General features: G+C 48.0%; 1 protein-coding gene across 4 annotated transcripts in view; it reads left to right on the top strand.

Annotated features, from left to right (window-relative positions):
- Window positions 1–6771: 6771 nt before the first annotated feature.
- Window positions 6772–8172, top strand: part of Wapl (WAPL cohesin release factor) — a 62607-nt gene continuing 61206 nt past the window's right edge. For 2 of the 4 annotated variants that reach the window (XM_051206793.1, XM_051206789.1), the window contains exon 1: window positions 6773–7601. The gene's annotated coding sequence lies outside the window, so the exon portion shown is untranslated. Of the gene's footprint in view, window positions 7602–7632; window positions 8035–8172 lie in introns of those variants that run through there. The other 2 variants (XM_051206792.1, XM_051206791.1) reach the window with 2 other exon arrangements.

Genomic DNA, 8172 nt, shown 5'->3' with positions numbered 1-8172 from the left:
TTAATGAAGCAATATTAACTAAATATATAGCGAACACTAGAGTCACTCTGTGTGGCACAGAGTCCTTCAGTTTTGATACCTTATACCTGTTACAGCACTATAGAAAAATGTTACCCTCCTCAGTCTCCTAGGTAACATACACTCACCTGCCTCTGCTCTAACTTCCAGCTCCTGACTTTTGAAAAATTCTGTCTCTGTAGTTTTGCCTTTTCCACACATCATACTGATAGATTCATAAACCACTCAGCCTTTAGACTGGTTCTTACACTTAGCTGGTTGCATTTGTGATTCTGCTCTATCTTTTCATAGATTTCCTATATAGCCAGAGCTTTTCTATATAGCCCAGGCTGCCTCAGATTGATGACAGCATACCTCAAAAAACCCAAATAAATGAATAAATATGAAATTAACTTTAACAACATACTCTATTTTTCCCAATGCATAAAGTATCTCATTTTGCTTTTTGAGACTGGGTTTTTCTGTGTAGCTCGGGCTGTTCTGGAACTCACTCTGTAGACCAGGCTGGCCTCCAACTCACAGAGATCTACCCGTGTCTGCCTCCTGAATGATGATGGGATTAAAGGCGTGCACCACCACTGCCCACCTTAAAATATCATTTTAACATTTAATCTGGGAGCAAATTTACACAATTATATGTCATTTTTCAACCAAGCCCTTGAAATCTAACAAACCTCAGGGTAGACTAGATTAGACATATGTCTCATACTCAGTAGATATAGTTTGTGGCTGCCACAGTGGACAATGAGGATGCAGCTTTGTGCTGGGTGCTAAGGTCATGGCAGAGATCAAAATGGACAGGAATCTCTACTCATATAGTGATATTCTAGTGTGGGAGATGGGGAAGAAAAAAGCAAGCAAATACTTTTGGAAAGCTTTATTAAGAAAAGAATATGGCAGGCTAGAGAGAAGGCTCAGCAATTAAGAGAACTGGCTGCTCTTCCAGAAGACCAGGGTTCAATTTCCAGCACCTACATGGCAGCTCATGTTACCTGTCTGTAACCACAGTTTTAGAGCCTTTGACACCTTCACACAGGCTGGCAAAACACCAATGAACATAAAAATAAATTAAAAAAGAAAAGAACATGTGAATACTACCACAGAGATCTGAAGGCTGCTTGAGACTGCTGAGTAATCCAGAAAGCCCTGTGGATGCAGAGACTTCAAATTAAATATAGGGAAATTACTGCTGGATCGCAATAATGCTAGGTAACAAGCCACTCCAAGATTCAGCTTAGCACAAATAGTCATTATTGCTCCTGAGAGTACAGGTCAGTGGGGCAGCTCCTGGTCCCAGGTGGGCTCCCGCATGTACTGGGATAGCTGCAGGTCAGACCAGTGGCTCTGTAGGTCAGCTCTGGGGCCTGCTGTCTGTTGATTGGAAGAAGATGACATCAGCTCTTTTCCATGTGGCTTCTCACCATCTAACAAGCAAGCCTGGACCTGTTCTCTGGGCAGAGGCAGCAGATCCACAGTGTGAAAGCTTTAGGTTTCTGAAGCCTCCAGTGTGAAATGCGTCCCTTCTGCCCCTTTCTTTTGACTAAGGGAACTTACAGGGCCCACCTCAACTCTCAGAGGAACTGTAGAGTCACACTGCGACAAATGGGACGATATTTGTTATTGTTTCAATTATATAAAAACCTTACAACTCCCTTAGCTGTGCCAATCCTAAACCAGGGCTGGGTATGTCAGCTCAGTGGTGGAGTGCTTGCCTGGCATACAAAAGGCTGGAGCTCTAGTACCTCACACACAAGAAAATGCCAAACTTCTATGTGTCCAACAAGATAACCTCAGAAAATAAAAGCAAAACTGGAATTAACAGAATGGTTTGAAAAAAATTCTAAGCCAAAGATTTTAACGTGTCCTTTGCAATTATTGATTGCCCAGATGGGCAAAACAAAACACAAACAAACAAAAAATTAGTCAAGCTATAGAAGCCTAACAGAATTTAAAGTGATTAGATGCTAGCATCTAATATTTACAGCCCATTTTCTGTGTGTGTGGCACTGTGTGTGTCCCTTCATACGGTTTATGTTGTAGTGGGAGAAAACATACTAAGTTAATATGTAAGAAAAACACAATGACAACTATGGAGAAAAACAACAGGAAAGGAATTACAGAATGTTGGTGGAAGGTGGGGGGGGGGGCTAGAAGAGTTGAAGGAGCGAGTCTTATACACGTCTGGAAGAGCTACACAGGTTCCAGCCAGCACAAAGGCCTGAGGCAAGAGCTGGTGTCACAGCACACAGAAGGTAGGCTTGGCAGTAGTCAGGGGCCCATCATGCAGGGGCTTTGGGCAATGATAGGGAGGGTTTCATCTTAGTGATGGGGAAGCATCTAGACTTTTTGACAAGGTATCATGCAGCTTTAGTGGTGAGGAGCCCAGGGAAAGACTTTCCAGAGACAAAAGCCAGAAATCAAAACCTCTTAGAGGGTGCCAGGTACCAACCCTTGTTAGACAACACAGCCCAGGCAACTCCCCTTGCTTTGTCTCCTAACTACCTAGAGGGGAGTTTACTCCCCACGGGACATCACTGTCTCCAGAGAACCTCTTCCAATTATCTTGGAAAACAAGGTAATTGGAATTATGACAGTATTCATCTTCTCAGTCCTCAGTGAAAAACCACAAGGACAAAGGTAACTCCAGACAGCCCAGTCTCCTGTCCATGGAGGAGCCTTAACAATTTATGGAGCCACTAGGAAATCTGAAACTACTGTTAGTGTCTGGTCACTTTCCTTTCAAGGTACACTCCTACACGAAGGAAGGAAACATGGAGTAGCTTTAGTCACCCGCTATTTAAGGAGTATCTATTATGTGTATGCACTCTTCTACAGGGATAGAGCAGAAACAAGATTTGCAAAACAAGAGCCAAACTAAGATTTCCTGCCCTCTCTTCCTAAAGAAGAAAAATATGCAAGATAAATATTTCAAAAATAGGATATGTTAGATGGGGAGAGATACATCCTTGAAAAATAAAATAAAATGGGGCAGTGAGTATTTGAGAGTGGAAGTAAACAACAGCTTAAAACAGGCTAGTCAGGGTTGGGGATCCAAGCTCAATGATAGAGAACATGCCTAGCATTTGTTGGACCTTGAATCAATCCCAAGCAACTCTCTCACCTCTCTCTGGGAGACAGTCATTGAACAGCTAAAGGAAACAGATGGAAACAGCCAGGCATCTGCGAGGAGCCAGAAGTAGGGGGCGGGAGGGAGAAGGAGGAACAGCAGAGTGGGATGGAGGCTGGAAAGAGGAGCTGTTTGGTCAACAGGTAAGGGCAGGGTAAAGCATCTTGTAGTGCGTTGTAACCTAACCACTACAATATGCAAATGCACAATCTATAATTTGTTCCCCATATCCTACTACAAAGGAAAAAATGCTGCTCATGTGGCTGCTTCTGGTTTCAAGGTACTATACTCTTTTGTTTGGTTTTGTTTGGTTTTGGTTTTCAAAACAGGGTTTCTCTAATGTATCAGCTCTTGTTGCACTGGAACTCTATTTGTTGACCAGGCTGGCCTCGAACTCACAGAGATCTACCTGCCTGTGCCTCCCGACTGTTTGAACTGGACTCTTTAAGTTATGTTTTATGACACTTTTTCCAGAAAAAGAACTGAGGGACTATTTTGTAAACCTAGTTCTGCTACTCCCATGCCTGGGCTAGAACAGTACAAGAAATGTGGCCTGCTAGTTTTCTTTACAGGAGAGAATATAAGCCCATTCCAGGTAGTGGGGTCTTGCCTTCCCTAGAGAGCACAAAGAAGGGCAGCCTGTAGCATCAGAGGGCACAGACTAGGTTTGAACCCAGGGTTCTGCTTTGTTACATAACTATAACAGTGGTGGGAAACCCTTACATGAGGGGAGACTGAGCATTAGATGCTACTTTTTTGGTCAGGTGAGTACCACATGGCATCAGGGGTGAGGACTGAGGGGGTGAAAATGTCTGTCTCTGAGACAAACATTAGTAGGATATAGCAGTACACATCTGCAATTCCAGAACTTGGGAGTGGAGGCAGAAGATCCAAGAGTTCAGGGCCGTACTGAATTCTGTGTGACCCTGTCTCAAAAGCAACCAGCCAAAGGAATCAAGAAGTATGTCAGCAACCAAGCAAATTCAATGAAAGCTTCTGGCCTGTATTATCCCTGGTATGGCAGGACCATGGCAAGGGCCCCTGTAAAGCACCTGCCTTCCACAGAATTAAAGAGGTAAAGGGTTAAGGTTGTGGTGGTACAGTCTTCAGGCCAGAAGAGTCTCAACTCTCAAGAAAGCCCTGGAGGTGGCACAATCTGTAATCGTCATGAAGCAGGATCTAGTAAGGTAAGTGAGCCCTAGCACATTACAGCTGTGTATTAGCGTGTCTAACCTCCACAGAGCCAGGCTCACTATTTCATCTTACAAATCATTTACAACTGCTGGGCACATGCTTTTAACCCCAGCACTCGGGAGGCAGAGGCAAACAGATCTCTGAGTTTGAGTCCAGCCTGGTCTACAAAGTGAGTTCCAGGACAGTTTTTCTACTCTTTTGTGCTGAGAATAGAACCCAGGGCTTGCAATATGAAAGGAAGTGCTCTATCACCAAGCTATATACCAATCCCCATTTTCCCTTCAGTGTCTCTGTCCGGACTGGCCTGGGCCTCAGGATTGGAATTATAGGTACACAACCTTGCTCTTTCCTTCCTCACCCAAACTCCGTGGATTATATTGTCAAATGTTGTGGCTATATTATAAACCAGTGCTTGTCAAACTTTGATGTGTGAACCAACTGCCTGGGGGAATCCCACTAAGAGGCAGATTCTGATGCCTGGAATGGGTTAGGACAGGCGTTATCCCTTCCTAACAAGGTCAAGGGTTATGCCTAGATATTATGGATCACTCTTTCAATTGCAGGAATTCACAATTACGTTCCATCATTTAATTCAAGGACACACAAAACCCCATGAAAGAGTGCCAAAGACTATTTCTTTAAATAACTAACCTTCCCACTTTAGCTCCAGTTAGCATCAAAGCCTGCCAAATGCCCAATACCAGCAGGGCTAGGCTAGGGTATTCCCTTGGTCTCAGAAACTCCTCCAGGAAGATCTTACAATTGCCTCTTGCTACCTCTTTTGGCTTTTTGATCTTACCTTTTGCCTCTGATGATAATTACCCTTTAATTAGCACCCACCACCATGTCATCTAAATAATTAAACTAAATGCAGTCTGCACTACTGCCAGTCATCTTCAAACAAATGATAAAACAAGATCCCAAGCTGCTGATTAAAAAAAAAAATGAAATTGACCCAAAAAAGTTATTCGAGCGCGCGCGCGCACACACACACACACACACACACACACACACACACACACACACACACAGTGAAAGACTCTCTACTCTCTAACAGGTTCCTTAGGGCAAGTTAAGGAACAGGTGGCTTACTTTGAAACCATTATGAGAAAAGAAATAAATACACAGTATTAAGGCAATTGTAAACACAAGAATGTAAATTACAAGACTTTGCATCAAAAGGGAAACAATTTAAGTGTGTTTAAAACCCACCTTAAATTCCTCCTGGGGAGGGGTTAAGTTTGTTTTGTCCCCCCCCCCCACTCCAGGGGTGGCAGAAGAGAGTGCTAGGAGTTTATTCAAGGCCATGTTGGAGAAGCACTCTACTGTTTATACCCACAGTCTGAAACTTTTTCTCTTTAGAATTTTCCTTCCGTGGGGGGGGGGGCAAAAACAAAAGCAAGGGGGCTGGAGAGATGATTCAGTGGTTAAGAGCAATGACTGGTCTTCCAGCAGAGGACCCAGGTTCAAATTCCAGAAATCCCAGCACCCATAGGGGATCTGACGCCTTCACACCAATGCACAGAAAACGAAGTTAAATAAATTGGAGAGAAAAAAAAAAAAAAAAAAAAGGATTTTCCTGACTGTACTGGACTGGGGGCTTGAAACGTGAGGGTACTTTAAAGTAAATCTGGCAGAAGAGGTGGTCTTCTCATTAAAAGCATTGAGTAGTTTTCTAATTTCTCAGGTGAGTCTCCATTAACTGACCACCAAACACTCTGAAGACTCATGCACACACCTGTCCTGACTGTGCTTGTCTTTAGAAAGCTATTTTTCCCATTGAAGGCTTAAAGTAAAACCTCTCCAAATTTCTCAGTTAGGTAATACACTGACACGGAAAAACGTCTCTGTAGAAAGGAAAATTTCAAATACTACTTCCGTCCATCATCCACTACCTTCCTGCTCCAACTGGTTAGTTAAAAACAACAAATGACCCCCCCGCCAAAAGAAAAAACCCAACCAAACAAAAGAACAACTTTATTATGAACACTGGAGTTCCAACAACGAAGAATATCCTCAGTTTATTTATTCCCCTCTTTTCCAGTTTTCACAGGTGTGGTCTAAACCAAAATAAATACAGCGGATCATTTTACCTGTCAACACGTCAGCATGCCATTTTATTTAAAGCACATTCAATAAAGATGACGATAATTCCTTAGTAACATACAATACTCTGGAGGGGGCAGGTCACTGCTAACAGGTGGGGGACAGGAGCCAGTCCCCGGAGTGGGGACTGACGGGGGTGAGGGTGGGGGTGGGGGATGAAGGGCCGGGCTGAAGCGGATCGCGGCCGTGAGGAGACCGGCACCGGAGTCCTCCTGGTTTCGGTCCTCGTTACCTGCGTTGGCCCGCTCGCTCCGTCAGACCAGGCCAAGGGCGGCCCCAACCAAGCTCCCCGCCTCCAAGGTCCGGGCGGTGGCCCAGCAGGCTCGGCGCAGCTGCACAAGCCACTGTCCCCAGACACCCGAGGGTCCCTGGAGGGGAAGCGATTGACACAGCTGCCTGCACTGTGCCCCGTGCCTTTCCGCGTCGCACCTGCGTCCCGTCGCGTGGCCAGGAACTAGAACTGGCTCCCGAGACGGTGTGGTCCAGCAGGCCCGCAGCCAGAACTCAGGCCGTCCGTTCCTCGTCTCCGGAACCCGGCTTTAGACACCCGGACCTCGCAGAAGAGAACTACAACTCCCGTCGGGCTTCGCGGCCCGACCAATGGTGGTAGCCGGCGCGTGCGGGGCGCGGCGCCTGCGCGGCGATTTGAGTAAGCGCCCGTCCGATTGGCTGCGGGGTCAGGCGGCCGCGCGGGGCCTGTGGGAAGCGGAGTGACGGAGCGAGCGGCTGTTGGAGGAAGGAGGTGGGGGCCGGGAGCGCAAATGGCGTTGAGATGGTTCAGGGCCCTGTTCAAACTCCAGCGCTGACCATTCACCGGCGGAGGCGGCGGCGCAGAAGGCGGCGGCGGCCCAGTGGGGGCACGTAGCAGGCTCGGCACCGGCGGCGGCCGCCAGGGAGGCCTAGGCACTGCCCGGCCGGCGCGCCCGAGGTGGGGAGGGAAGTTGCGGAGCCGCCGCTCCTCCCCCCCCCCTCTCGACCGGGCTTCCTATTTACCGAAGCGGAGCGGCGGGCTGTGACGGCAGCAGAGCCCCTCGCCTCTCTCGGAGCACCGGGCGGCACTGTTCTCCCGCGCGGGGCTCCCGCGCCCGCCCGTGGGCCGTTGGGAGCGGGAGAGGCGGAGGCGGCCCGAGGCCAGAGCACCCGCCAGGCGCCGAGGGTAAGTGAGGTCTCGGGCGGCTGCCTAGGCCCGGAGCGAGCCGGGGTGGGTGGAGGAGGCAGGGGCGGTGCGAGTCTGGTTGCTCACCTGGCTTCTGAGGAAGTTAGGCACCGAGAGATCTGAAGGGCTCCTTCCCTCCCCACCTCTTTATTTTCCTGTTTTGAGTTCTTCTGCGGGCGGCTTAGCTGATTGACTTCTCTCTTCCAAACCCGGTCCGGTTGGTTTCAGCCCTGAATTCTCTGCCCCGGAGTTTCCCTCCGCCTTTAGCCGTCACCGAGGCCTTGCTTCGGGGACTCGGTGGCCAGAAGCTTCCGGGGCTTCCGAAGCGACATCCCTTTCCTGGGCGGTGGGGGTTGGGAGCAGAAAAGTTGCCTGAGCGTCCAGCCCGAAGGGTGTCTCTGCTCCAGCCTCCAGGCGCTACTCGCAGCCCCAGGTGAGAATTTCTGCTTGCGCCCGTTTGCCCCTTCCACGTTCCTCTCTTAATTGAAGCCCCTAATGTACCTTGGGGGCTTGGAAGAGGCTAAGTTTCTGTGCAGTGTAAGCGTGAGGACTCCCCTTCCCTAATTTAAAT

Source organism: Phodopus roborovskii, unplaced genomic scaffold (assembly GCF_943737965.1).
Source record: "Phodopus roborovskii unplaced genomic scaffold, PHOROB, whole genome shotgun sequence".
Lineage (NCBI taxonomy): Eukaryota > Metazoa > Chordata > Mammalia > Rodentia > Cricetidae > Phodopus > Phodopus roborovskii.
Note: the sequence above shows the minus strand (reverse complement) of the source record. Positions and strands in the feature narration are given on the sequence as shown.